This window comes from Kogia breviceps, chromosome 12, assembly GCF_026419965.1.
Source record: "Kogia breviceps isolate mKogBre1 chromosome 12, mKogBre1 haplotype 1, whole genome shotgun sequence".
In the NCBI taxonomy this organism is placed as follows: Eukaryota; Metazoa; Chordata; class Mammalia; order Artiodactyla; family Physeteridae; genus Kogia; species Kogia breviceps.
Window position 1 is genome coordinate 93,538,668 of NC_081321.1, and position 13,820 is coordinate 93,552,487.

The 13,820-nt window shown below is 52.9% G+C and overlaps 1 protein-coding gene across 7 annotated transcripts in view; it reads right to left on the bottom strand.

The window, feature by feature from the left end:
* Window positions 1–13,820, bottom strand: part of TMEM184B (transmembrane protein 184B) — a 48,930-nt gene extending 35,110 nt beyond the window's left edge. The window contains exon 1 of one of the 7 annotated variants that reach the window (XM_059081864.2): window positions 13,650–13,820. The gene's annotated coding sequence lies outside the window, so the exon portion shown is untranslated. Of the gene's footprint in view, window positions 1–379; window positions 762–13,649 lie in introns of those variants that run through there. The other 6 variants (XM_067010206.1, XM_067010212.1, XM_059081865.2 and 3 more) reach the window with 6 other exon arrangements.

Genomic DNA, 13,820 nt, shown 5'->3' on the forward strand with positions numbered 1-13,820 from the left:
GTTACCAGCAGCAGTAGGAAACTAATACACCTAGTTTGCAGATGAGGAAACAGAGGCCTGGAGGGCTAAAGTCATTTGCCCACAGAATCCTGGTAAATGGCTCCTCACGCTGCCCGTGTCGTCCTGTCAGGTGCCCAGATACCCAAGGGCTGTTGAAGAGCCATGGGCTCTGGAGTCAGACACCTGGACTTGACTTCCAGCTCTGGCACTTACTCGCTCTGCGTCTGCGGGCAAGTTATATAACCTCTCCCTGCTGCAGCTTCCTCAGCCGTAAAATGGGCCTGCAGCCACACTTAGCTCCGAGGGAGCTGTAGGGAAGAAACAAGTCACTCTAAGGAGAGCACTGAGAACAGGGCCCGGCACCGTACTACAACGTTACCTGTGATGATTCACTCCCGTTTCAATCGTTGTATCCTTCAGCCAGGCCGGGAGAGCACACTCCCACGGGTCTCTGAGACCCGGGGCCAGTCCTGTCTCTGGTAGTTGGCTCTTTTTTTAAATCTTCTGAGGTCATAGTTTCATTCATCAGTTTCAGATCCAAAGCCTTCTGAGCTGCACCCATGAAGTGCTCGCTCAGGCAGTTGCTACACACCCACAGGCCAAACTGGGCTGGCAACACGGCTCGCACGCATGTCTCCAGAATACGGAATAGAACGCAGCCTGGGAGGGGTTTCGGTTCTTTCATTTAAGATACATGGAGGAATCTCCACCTTCGCAGAGCTCACTAGGCAGCACTTGACCTGAGCACGGTGCATCTGAACTGGCCACTGCTCTCACTTCAGTTGCCTGGGGATGACGGGCCCTCCGGTCTCCGGGGGCTGTTTGTTCTGTGGACTTTTGGGTGGCTGCCTTTTCGGGGAGGCTGACCCACATCAGAGCAGGTCAGCAACCCACAGCCTGGCCCTTCTCCAGAGGAGATTAGAGGGAAAAAGCAGCCAAGGGCTGGGCAGTGCTGCCTGGTTAGCCTTTGGAAAAAGGATCACATGCCCTCACGAGGGGGCAGGGTCCCATCTCTCAGTTCTACTCCCCTTCGATCAACACGGACAAGCTGAGGCCACGCTAGTGGTTCCACATCTGTCCCTGTTCTCCTGGGGTCAAGTTCCCACGAATCTCTCAACAGGAAAGAAAAACCATCCAATCATGTATCTGTCCTTCGCTTGGTGTTGGGGGCAGGGGGTAGGTGCAGAAATAAAAGAGAACAACAAAGTAATCCAAAATCCTTCAGCAAACACTTACTTAATTCAGCCTTGTAATTAAGTCTTTTTTTTTTTTTTTTTTGCAATACATACCAGGCCAATTTTTTTTTTTTTTCCAGGCCAAATTTTGATCCTTACGGTTTTCTCTCAAACTGAGGACGGATGGGCTGGCGCTCGTTCTCTCTAGCTAGACTCTGTGTCCCTCTAATGAGACCACCTTTTCATCCAGCTAAACCCCACCCAGCCCTAAGCAAACGGGTCCCCTTTGGATGCGGAACCCTGAACAGTCCTGCTGGCCCTTGGGTGCAGGCTGTCTGAACTGAGACCCCTGAACCTGCCCTGACCCCTGGGACCCTTTTGGCAAGAAGCCCAGCTCCAAGGGCAGAAATAGAGACACAGATGTAGAGAACACACGTATGGACACCAAGGGGGGAAGTGGCAGGGGTGGGATGGGGTGTGAGTGATGAACTGGGAGATTGGGATTGACATGTATACACTGATGTGTATAAAATGGATGACTAATAAGAACCTGCTGTATATAAAAAAAATAAAATTTTAAAATTTTAAAATTAAAAAAAAAAAAAAAGAAGCCCGGCTCCAGCCCAGTGAGAAATCCTAGCCTGGACTTCATCCATGCCAACGTGAACGTGTACTGAGCCGGGCGAGTCAGCGTTCCACCCCAGGTGCACACCCCACAGGAGTCCACGTGTGCCACACGGACAAGAACAGGAAACTTCACTGCAGGCCTATTTATAACAGAAAAAGCCTGCACACAACCCAAATGCCTATCCTCAGAATGAACAGTGATGGGTGAACCTTGAACAACAATGGGTCGGGGCGCCGACCCTCAAAAATCCACGCATAACTTGTAGTCAGCCCTTTGTATCCGCGGTTCCACATCCTCAGATTCAACCAATGGTGGATCATGTAGCACACTATGTATTTATTGAAAAAGAGCCATGTATAAGTGGACCCACACAGTTCAAAGCCATGCGGTTCAAGGGTCAACTGTATATTTAAACAGCGTGGACTTCCGTGGCACAGTGAGCAAGGACTGCTCTACACAAGCTGGGTGACGCTCACTACAGGTTTTCCTATGTGATTCTATTGGCAAGAAGGTCAAAACCAGTCAGTAGTGATGAGGTGTGAACAGTGGTTACCTCAGAGGTTCATGACCTGGAGGAGGCCCCACGGAGAGGCTGGGAATGTTCCGCAGCTTGATCTGGGCAGTGGTTTACACGGGTATTTACAGAGGTAAAAATCCATGGCACTGCACATCTAGTTGTGTATTTTACTGGAGTAGGTTAATAAACATACACTTTCAAGCACCTTCTATGTGCTAAGTCCAAAGGGTATCTCTGGCAAGACTCTAACTTAAGCTTCAGAGCTTACAGTCCAGTGGGGAAGAAAATACACTCAAATACCAAATAAGGGCTTCCCTGGTGGCGCAGTGGTTGAGAATCCGCCTGCCGATGTAGGAGACACGGGTTCGTGCCCTGGTCCGGGAAGATCCCACATGCCGCGGAGCAACTAAGCCGGTGAGCCATGGCCACTAGGCCTGCGCATCCGGAGCCTGTGTTCCACAACGGGAGAGGCCACAACAGTGAGAGGCCCGCATACCGCAAAAAAAAAAAAAAAAAAAAAAAAAAAAACCAAATAAGATTGACCGTGGCCAGTGGGGCAGTTAATGAGAGTGGGCCAAGGGATCCGTACTACCCGTGAGTCAGGGGAAGGGGCAGAATAAACTGATCAAGTGCAGGAGTTTTGGAGGCAGCCAGACCTGTGTCCAAATCTTATTTCTAACTGTGTGACCTGGACAAGATGTTCGCTCTGCTTCTTCATGCTACGGGGGAGCCACAGGTGAACCGCAGCACCTCATGGGTCCCTGTGAGGATGAGGGAAAGAATGCACACAAAGCACTGGGGCATAAGACTTGTTATTCCTGTTGCAGGGTGGGCCTGCCCTGGGCCACGCACCACGGTTCACAGATGTGAAACGGGCCCCACCCTCCACGGCTCCCAATCCCACCGCGAAGAGAGCAGCCACAATTCACCCACTTGGCAAACATCTAACAAAACAGGGGCTGTGATGTGGGCTTGGCCCTAAAGGAGCCCGCAGCCCAGTGGGGAATCAGACACCTAGGACACAATGTAAAAGGCTTAAGTACCAATGGAGAGGAACAGATGAAGAAGCAGGGGAGGTCAGAGGGCCCAAAGAGGTGGAAACTGAGCTGGGCCTTGAGAGGCAGAGAGGATATGGGCACGTGGAGATTGCTAGAGGGGGAAAGGCAAGCAGGCAGAGGGGACGGCATGAGCAAAGGCATGGAGGTGGGAAGGCAGGGAGGCACATGGAGAAAAGGGTGACCAGTCAAGTGCAGCTCAACAACAGGGGACCCAGTCAACAGGGCCTGGGACAGGGTCTTTATTTCTGTGTCAGTGGGGAAGCCCCAGAAGGTGTCAGGGGAAATAAGCATATCAGAGCAGGGATTTAAAGGACAAGCCAGATAACAGCAGCATAACAGCAGCGGGTGATTGGGAGGGGCCAGAGGGAGGTGGTTACATTTCTCCAGGGCTGGGGCCTGGGGCCGGATTTCCGGATTTCCGAGGAACAACTGGTCCCCTTCCTGAGATCCAAGCTTGCATTCTTGATTAGCTGATGGTCAGGGGCCTGAATGAGGATGGCTGGTCCTTGAGGGGGTAGCCTTGACCTTCCTGCACTGGGCAAGAGGGTGAGGATACATTTCTTATGGTTGTTTATTTAATAGTATTCATTTTAATTTTCTGAAAGAGTCACATATTCACATGAATCGGCGGCACTCGAAGCGTTCGAAGGGTCTCCAGTGAACCGTCTCCCGGCACCAGCCACCATCCCAGAGGCACTGCAATCACCAACTTTGTGTGAATCCCCAGAGACCCTGAGCACATACATAAGCAAATGCACTTTCTACTTCCCTTCATTTTCACGCAGATGGAGGCACCCCAGACATACATCCTGTACCGCTACCTTCACAGCAATCTATCTTGGTGATTGTTCTGTATCCGTGCACGGAGTCTCCATCTTACTTTTTATGGCTGCACGGTAGTCCATGGTTTGGGTGGACCATAATTTGTTCCTGGCTCCTGCTGATGGACTTTCAGGTTGCTTCCAACCTTTTGCTATTAAAAATGAGGCAGCCATGACTAACCTTGCACACGTGGTAACTCATCTGTAGGATAAATTCCTAGAAGTGCAACTGCTGGGTGAAAGCCTTCAAGCACCTGTAATTTTGAAAACGTTGCTAGAGAGGCAGGCTACATCTTAATCGCTCATCCAAAAAATAAGCCTAATTATTGGGGAAAATACTGACAACATGTAGTTCCAAGGACGCCCAGATGAAGACACAGCAGAGACAGAGAGAGCACTGGGTCGGGAGATGGCTCTGGACCCAAATCAGCCCCAACTCACCCAGCGTCCTGATCCACGGACTCGCATTTCCTCACCTGTGAGTGAAGGGCCAGACCCGCTCAGCCCCTCGGCCGTTCCCAGAATGGACAGGCTCTGGCGCCCTGGTCCCAGGGCAGGGGGAAGCGTGGGAGATGACTGGAGGCACCACGACACCCAGCCCTAATTGGTCTCCCTGGGCAAAGGCGCCAGGGGAAGAGCAGGCAGGCCACGGAGCGTGCCCCAGAAGCAGGTCTGGCGGGGACAGGTGGGAGTGCAGAGCCCGAGACGGTGGGGTGCTTCCAGTCAAGCTATCCTGAAGGAGTGACAAGCACCTCTGGCCACTTCCCGTGCATGAGCTGTAGCGACACCACTGCCATGCGAGACACACTCAGGTTCCACGACATTTACTGCTGTGTCCATCATGGACCTGTTACGTAACAGCAATGGCCACCTAAACCTCACTCATCAAGCGGTGGCTGGCAGAGGATGGGAGCAGGCCTCTGGATACCTAGTGTCCTCCCTGTGAGTGAGGACAGCTGGGTGAATGCAGCGGGCAGGGCAGGGCTTCCTCCCACCCTCACGAATCTGGCTCAACTACTAAGAACTGCAAATGGATGAAATGATCTTCTGCCCCCAACCCAGTGGGAGGAGACACCTCTTGGCAAAGCAAAGCCAGCATTTGAGAGGCAGAACCCCCGCCAACCTTCCCGTTTCCCAGCCCCGTGCTCTGCTCCAACAGACTGGACAGCCAGAAACACCTGTAAGTCAAATCATGCTTAAATGCACTGAGGTTATCGCTTTAACATTTTTCTAACCACTGCCCAGTGCATCAAGCTTGCTTTGTAAAATAAGTATGTACTGTTTTGCTAAATCTAGATTTTCACACACCCTGTTTGTTTAAAACCTACTGACAAACACGTAGAGATGTACTTCTCTTCCGGGAGGTTAGGCCTTGACGCCAACTGCTCTGGGAGAGCTCACTCCCTCCACGCCTCCACTCACCTGCCTGTACCTGTGCTCCAGGTGGTCCTGCTACCTGGAAAGCCCTCCCCTGCTTCTCCACCTGCCCACCTCCACTGTCCATCAGAGTCCCCAGTCCCCAGCTCAACTGCCCTTCCCCCAGGAAGCCTGGGCCCCCGGCCCACCGGCAGGCAGAGCAGACTGCTGTCTCCTGGGGCCCCCACAGCTTCGACCAGATCCTCTATGAATGCTCTTTCCAAGTCTAAGCAGCAGTTCCACCTGCTGGCCTTCCCAGTGGGAATGAAGGCTCTCTGGGGACCACGGCTGTGCTGAAGGGGTCACTCAGAGCAGCAAGGGCACAGGATTCGAAATTAAAAACCTGGGTGCTTCCTTCCAGGGGATCTTAGGCAAATTCACCCCCTCGGAGCCTCATCTACAAAGTAGGCACAATAATTCCAAGGTGCCAGGGCCATTGGGAGGATTAAATGAGATGATATATGTGAAAAGCAATTTGCAAACTGCAAAGCCCTACACCAATTCCAGTGAGGATTAGTAATATTAGTACTAATCGAAGCAAGATCTTTTTTGACCCACCTCCTAGAGTAATGAGAATAAAAACAAAAATAAACAAATGGGACCTAATGAAACTTAAAAGCTTTTGCACAGCAAAAGAAACCATAAACAAGACGAAAAGACAACCCTCAGAATGGGAGAAAGTATTTGCAAATGAATCAACTGACAAAGGATTAATCTCCAAAATATACAAACAGCTTATGCAGCTCAATACCAAAAAAACCCCAAACAACCCAATCAAAAAATGGGTAGGGCTTCCCTGGTGGCGCAGTGGTTGAGAGTCCGCCTGCCAATGCAGGGGATATGGGTTCGTGCCCCGGTCCGGGATGATCCCGCATGCCGTGGAGCGGCTGGGCCCGTAAGCCATGGCCACTGAGCCTGCGCTCCGCAACGGGAGAGGCCACAACAGTGAGAGGCCCGCGTAAAAAACAAAAACAAAACAAAAAAACCCCTAAAAATAGAATTAACATGTGACCCAGCAATCCCACTACCGGGCATACACCCAGAGAAAACCATAATTCCAAAAGACATAAGCACCCCAATGTTCACTGCAGCACTGTTTACAACAGCCAGGACATGGAAGCAACCTAAATATCTATCAACAGAGGAATGGACAAAGAAGATGTGGTACATATACAATGGAATCTTACTCAGACATAAAAAGGAACAAAATTGGGTCACCTATTGAGATGTGGATGGACAGAGAGACTGTCATACAGAGTGAAGTAAGTCAGAAAGAGAAAAACAAATATCATATATTAATGCATATACGTGGAATCTGAAAAAACTGGTACAGACAATCTTATTTACAAAGCAGAGGACTTCCCTGGTGGCACGGTGGTTAAGAATCCGTTTGCCAATGCAGGGAACATGGGTTCAACCCCTGGTTCGGGAAGATCCCACATGCCGCAGAGCAACTAAGCCTGTGGGCCACAACTACTGAGCCTGCGCTCTAGAGCCCATGTACCATAACTACTGAGCCCGCACGCCTAGAGTCCGGGTTCCACAACAAGAGAAGCCACCGCAATGAGAAGCCCGCGTACTGCAAGGAAGAGTAGCCCCTGCTCGCCACAACTAGAGAAAGCCCATGTGCAGTAACAAAGACCCAACACAGCCAAAAATAAATAAATAAATTTTAAAAAACAAAAAACAAAGCAGAAATAGAGACACAGACATAGAGAACAAATGTATGGATACCAAGGGGGAAGGGGTGGGGTGGAGTGGGATGAATTGGAAGATTAGGCTTGACGTATATACACTATTGATACTATGTATAAAATAGATAACTAATGAGAACCTACTGTATAGCACAGGGAACTCTACTCAATGCTCTGTGGTGACCTAAATGGGAAGGAAATCCAAAAAACAGGGGATATATGGATACGTATGGCTGATTCACTTTGCTGTACAGTAGAAACTAACACAACATTGTAAAGCAACTATACTCCAATAAAAATTTTTAAAAACTAGATTAAAAACAAGAAAAAAAAGAGTAACATTAATACTAAATAGTACGTTAACATTAATTAATATTAATTTCCTCACACATCCGTTCATCAACACCTATCGTTGCGCCTGCAGGCACGCGAAATGACTGCTGATGGAATCCCAGGTTCTCTGTTAATTCCAGACAGAACAAAAAACACGGCTGCTACAGATGGAGACCAGGAGCCTCTGCCAGTGGCTACAGCAGCAGCAGCTGCGTGCGAGCACGCGCGCGCGCGCACACACACACACACACACACACACACACACACACACACACACACACACACACACACACACCTTCTCTATCCATCTTCACATGATGGTGAAGACCGGCTCTCCCTCCAAGACAGAAACCAGGCCCTCCTCCTGGGGACGGGTCAAGGTTTTCTAACCTGGGACCTCATCTGAGCCCCGTGGCAGCCAGGAGGTGGGCAGAGGAGGATGAATAACTCCCCTGGAGGGCAAGTGACTGGCCCAAGGTCACCACCAGGTCCTCTGACTCTGTGCAGCGCTCCGCCTCCTCCTCATGCCATGGTGCCATCCAGCAAAAAGGGTGGAGACCTCGTCTTTCCTACAGACCTTGAAATAAAGCGCCAAGGGGCTCTGTTTTAGAACTTCTCTGATTCTTTCACATCTACGACTAACTTTCACGTCAAGGGTAAACGCTTGCAACTTGGTGCCATGTGAACAATGAGCTAATGCAGGATGATGCCTAGAAGGAAAATATGCCCACTCTTCAACAGTGATGATTTCTTGGTTATTAGGAATTTGGGGTGATTTCTATTCTTATCCTCCCATCTTTTCTGGGTTCCAAACTTACTATAATCAACAAGTACTATTTTCAAAAGCAGAGAATCCCATTGTTTTTCACAGGCTGCAACACTGCAAACCTTCCATGAAATACTCATTTTGTTGTATGTGACTTTTTAAAAACATGGTAGAACTGGAAGCGATGTAGGTTAGGAACAAAAGTTTTCTGGGTGGGATCTTCCCTCTCTGGTTTCCGCCCCAGAGGAGAAGGAAAAGGAGGTGACTGTGGGGCTTCCTGCCTCTCAGCCCAGGCCTGAGACCTCCAGACCATTGGATGGAGCCTGTCCTTGAACACACCCAAGGCTGTTTAATGTACCCGTCAGCTCCTGATATAACTCAGTTCTAGTACACAATCCTGTTCTGACCTATCACTTCTCAAGAATAATTCCAGCTTTATCCTGGGTGGCAATGATACTAACCCATCCAGCTGTTGGTTTGTTAAGTCAAAGCGATTTCAGCACCTACTCTGTGCGAGGCTTCGCACCAGACACGGAGACACCATTAACCCAAGACTGGGAAAACAACCAACCAGACAGAGGCCCCATGTCATCCTTCTAAGCTCTGCCCAAGTACAGGGTTTCAGACGCACTAAAACAGCAGCAAACAGGAATGTGAACAAACGCAGCCTAATTCCAGCACCGCCCCTCCCAGGACTCCGACAAAGCAGGGGCCGAGCACGAGCCCCTGATGAGAACACTGGCAGCTTAGCTGCACTGCACTGAGGTACCTGCACCCCATGCCACTCGGCAGACGTAGACAAAACGGGCAGGGAACGTGAAACAATCCGAAACTTGGGGACCATCCAAAGCTTCTCTCCAGGGCCCCTCACACTTTACTTCTTCCCCTTCCTGTCCTCTTTGAGGCCAAGAAGATCACACTCAATTAACATTTACTGAGGGCCTACTACGTGCTGAGCCCCAATGCCAAACAATTTTTGCAGACAAAGAACTCAGACCTCTGCTTTGCACATGCTGTTCCCTCTGCCTGGAATCTGCTTCCTTATACGTGGTGACAGCGTAAATGTCACATGGTCAGAGAAGTGCCTGCGCAGGCAGGAATGCCTCAAGGTTCCTTCAGAGCGCCCATGACAACTGGAATGGCTCTCCCCAGCTGGACTCAGATCCCTGCACTGGCATACAGGCGTGCAACACCTCTTTCTTGAATAAATTAAACAGCCTGTAAGGGAACAATAAAAGCCAGCGTTTACTGAGCACGTACCATGTACAGCCAAATGCTGTGCTGAGCTCCACGCAGACATCAGAGCGTTACAGCCATATGATGGCTGCACTATTATTACTCCTCTTTTACAAATGAAGGAAATTGCATCATCTCCCGCTATTCTTAAAGAATGGGAATCAGAACCTGGTAAGCAATTTGTCCAAGGCCACAGAGCTAAGAAGAGAGCCGCAGCTCCCAATCCTTTCCCCAGGAGGCTCGGCTTGCCTCCCTCTCTCCCCGGTGCCCAAAGGGGTGCTTCTTTCTCCTGTGCTCCCAGGGACCATTTTTGTCCCCTTCCTGAATTCTCGGCCTTCTCTCCCCAGGCACCCAATTCAGAAGTTTTCCCCGATTCCTCCCTCACGTCCTACACCCATGGGCTCCCACAGCCAAAGTGGACCCCCCTGAGCTGTGCTTCAGCAGACATCCTGTGCAAAGACCCCTAGTCTTTCAGCCCTGGAGGGAGGGACAAACTGGGGTGCTCAGCTGGCCGCTCGACACCCAGCAAAGCAGGCGGGGAGGGCAGGCATCCCCTCAGTGAACCCACATATGAGATCCGGCAGTGAAGCCTGGCTCTCCGCGCCCCACTTCCCACTATGTGTCCCCCCCCCCACCTTTGCCTGTATGTATAGCACTGATGAGCATGGGGCCTGGAGGATGGAAGATGGGGGAAGGAGCCGCCCACCCGGTCCAGAGCCACAGTGTGAGAGGTCAGCGAGGGCCTGCCAGACCCGGGAGAGCCAGGAAGAACCCGGTTCCAGCTCAGGGGGCCACCCCACCGCCAGCCACGGAGGCCAGGGTAGAGCCACCAGTACAGCAGTGAGCTCCAGAGGCCTGTCCTGAGTCACACAGGGCTGTCAGGACCAGAGGCTGCTGGAAGAATAGAAGCGAAAGGTCGCAGGGACCAAAAAGGATGCCAGTGACCCGAGGGAAAGCAAAGGAAGGAAAGGCCCAGACTCCTTGGAGTACCTGCAGGAATGACGGAAGAAGGAGACGCGGGCATACCGTCCCGGAACACGCAGCTGAGGCTGTCGCTTCCTTTCTGAAAACTTCAGGGCTGCCTGTTGACCACACTGGGGTCAAGCTCAAACTCCTTGGCGGGGCCTTCAAAGGTCTTCACACCCTGGGCCCACCATAGCCACGTCTGGGTGAGGTATTTCAGACCTCCGCACCTCTGCCCAGGGGGACTTCCTCTGCCTAGAAAGCCCTCTCCCTCCACAGGCAGAGCACTCCCCGTCGTCCTCCAAGGTGCAGAAGGTTTCGCTTCTACGATGATGTCGGGCACACCCCAGGGTTAGTGGGGGAAGAGCGTGGGCTCCAAGGTCAGCTCCACCGCCCAGCATGGCTTTACCCTCCTAGGCTGCCTCCTCTGCAAAACGTGACGGCAACTGTTCCCACCTCACTGTGGTGGGAGGATGAAACTCAGTCGTTCATGAAAGCACTTTGAACTGTGCCTGGCACCCAGTAAGTGCTTAATAAACGAGCTGTTGTTCCTATTGTCCTCCGGCTCCACTAGGGCCCTCTGTCTCCACCACAAGCAGAGCACTCTCTGTGGCATATCTGTTACACGGTGGACAGCCCAGCCAACCACAGCCTCTTAAAAGACACAACCCACGACTCAGCACGGTGCTGGGCACACAGGAGGTCTTCAGCAAGTGCTCACTGCCTGTGAAGGGCCAGTGGTAGACGCCCCCAGAGTTCTCCCAGGGCCCGGCGGCTGGCCTTCCACAACTCACCCGCCAAATCCCCAGTCTCAAGGCCCAGCAGAGTGAGAAGGGTATTCACAGTGACTTGCTTTCAAAACAATAAAGGACCGTACTCTGCCTTCTCACTCCAGGGAATTCACAGGGACAAATGAGCACAGGAGGGACTGGAAATAGCACGGAGCCCCTCTTGGGGAAGAGAGCTCGGCCGGCCCGCCAGAAACCAGGAGCAAAACCTCAAAGGCAGAGGAGGAGAAAACAGCCTCCAGACAGAAGCCCGAGCTCCACGGAACTCGGCCAACACCAGTGAACTAGGACAAGATCGCTTGCACCCATTCTGCCCTGAAGCTCTTCTTCCCACCCACTTGGAGGCCTTTAGAAGGGGTTCCTGGTGTAACCCACTACCACATGGGAGCAACTTACAACACATCAAGAATCCCAAAGGCTGCACAAAGGGGCCAGGTTGCCTGTGGCCAATTCTTGGGGGGAATTGATGGTGACTTCTCCATGCACACTGGCTATGGGGGCCTTGTGTCTGGATTGGGGTCACTGTCTATATCCATCTCCCCAGCAGACTGGAAGCCCTTAGAGGCCGGGCACCAGGTCCCATTCATCTTTAGACCCCTGTGCCCCTAGCATAGTGCCTGCCATGTAGTAGACGCTCAGTAAGTTACAAGGCAGCACACCTGGCAGCAAGAGAGGTCCTGCTTCACGGACGACTCCATCCAGGCCTGCCACATACATAGACAAGGAGTCATGTGTTTCTTCTGGGTCTCAGTTTCCTCATTTGTAAAGAGGGATAGCAAACAGTTCTGTATACACACAGCCTCCGAGTGAATTAACTGGGGAAATGCACGCGGAAAGCACCAAAGCATCAGAGGAATGAATGGTAGTCATCCAATTTCAGCTCAGCTCCCCTCGCCCCCTCCACCCCATGCTGGAACCTTTTCTGCTGGCCACGTTTCCCCTCCCCCAGCACTGAACCCACTCTGCATTCCCTCTATTGTTTTATATTTTTCACATCATTGTGACTGCTTGATTCTAAGCTTGATTCCCCAACCGACCTGAGAGGTCCTGGATCCCGGGATGTGTTTCTGTTCAAAGCCTGATAAAATGGGCACACAGACCGGACCGCTGGGGCCTTCCCACCCCACGGTCCCAGCTCTGATACACACGGCACCCTCCAGCAAGATGTCCCGATGTGCAGGGCCTAGGGGGCCCACAAGCACGCTGAAAAGGAAGGGAGATAGGAAGGGACGCTGCACACATAACCTGTGCAGGAGTCACACCTCTGAGACCTGCGCTGCCTTTGCAGGTGCGTGAGCTTGTTTGCCTGGCTGCCTCCACAGCACAAGGGCCTCCAGGGCACAGATTGCTGCTTCTTTCCTTACATAAAGCACCGGGCAGTCAGATAAATAATACATGACCTTCTCCTCACACGCAGGTATCAGACGTGCAAACACCTGCTTTGCCCCACAGTGCCCCGGGTGTGGGTGTGTGCGTGTATGTGGGTGTGTAATGTCTGGCCTTGCACAACCCCAGAGGGGATACGGGTTCGGAACAGATACTCACGCCCACCTCTCAACCCCATCTCCTTGCCTTGGCCTGGAGTCAACTAGCACTAGACCCAAGCAGTGTGCCCAGAGAGGAAGTGTCTGGGATGGATGCACACACCCTAAACCAGTCTCTGTGGTCCTTTTCCAAGCACATATCCTTGGAGCCCCAGGTTCCTGCCGGTGCCCCTCCAAACTGCTGACCTGTATGCAACGCGTGTACACCTTCATGCACGCATCCTCAGAGGCCTCGCCAGGCTAGCCACCAGCCCAGATCACAGCTACTCGCACAGGGCAAGGCTGATTCCCCCACTCCCTCGGCTATGCCAGGCTCCAGCACACCCACCGGGCGCACACCACCCCACTTGCAAAGGGCCTGTCCATCCGCTTCCCCTCTCTCCCGGTCACCCCCACGGGTAGGTCCGATTACACTCCAGGCGCGGGCCCCGCCACGCTGGCGAGGAGGGGGCAGCGCACACCCACGGGCTGCCCGCGACCTCGCAAGGTGGGGAGAGAGCGCAGGGCGAGACGGGCGGGGCCGCAGACGCCCCCTCCCTCCCCACCAGGCCGGCCACCTTCGTCCGCTCCTCGCCCGGGGACCCGCGGCCAATGCGACCCGCGGGGCGCCCCCCGAGCGGGCCTCTCCAGAACGCGGCAGCCCCGTCGCCCCCGGAAGCCCTCGGCCGCCCCCCTCGGGGCCTCCAGCGCAGGGCCGGTGGGTAGGGTACCTCAGGAGCCCATGGCGGCGCGTGTGCGAGCGACGCGCGGCAGCCGGACTGTGAGAGCGAAGCAGGCTGACGGCACCGCTGCCCTAGTATCTCGCCGCCGCCAGCTCGTCCCGGGCCCAGCGGAGTGCCGCCGCGGCGCGCCTGCGCACCGAGCGCGCCGCCGGGGAGGGC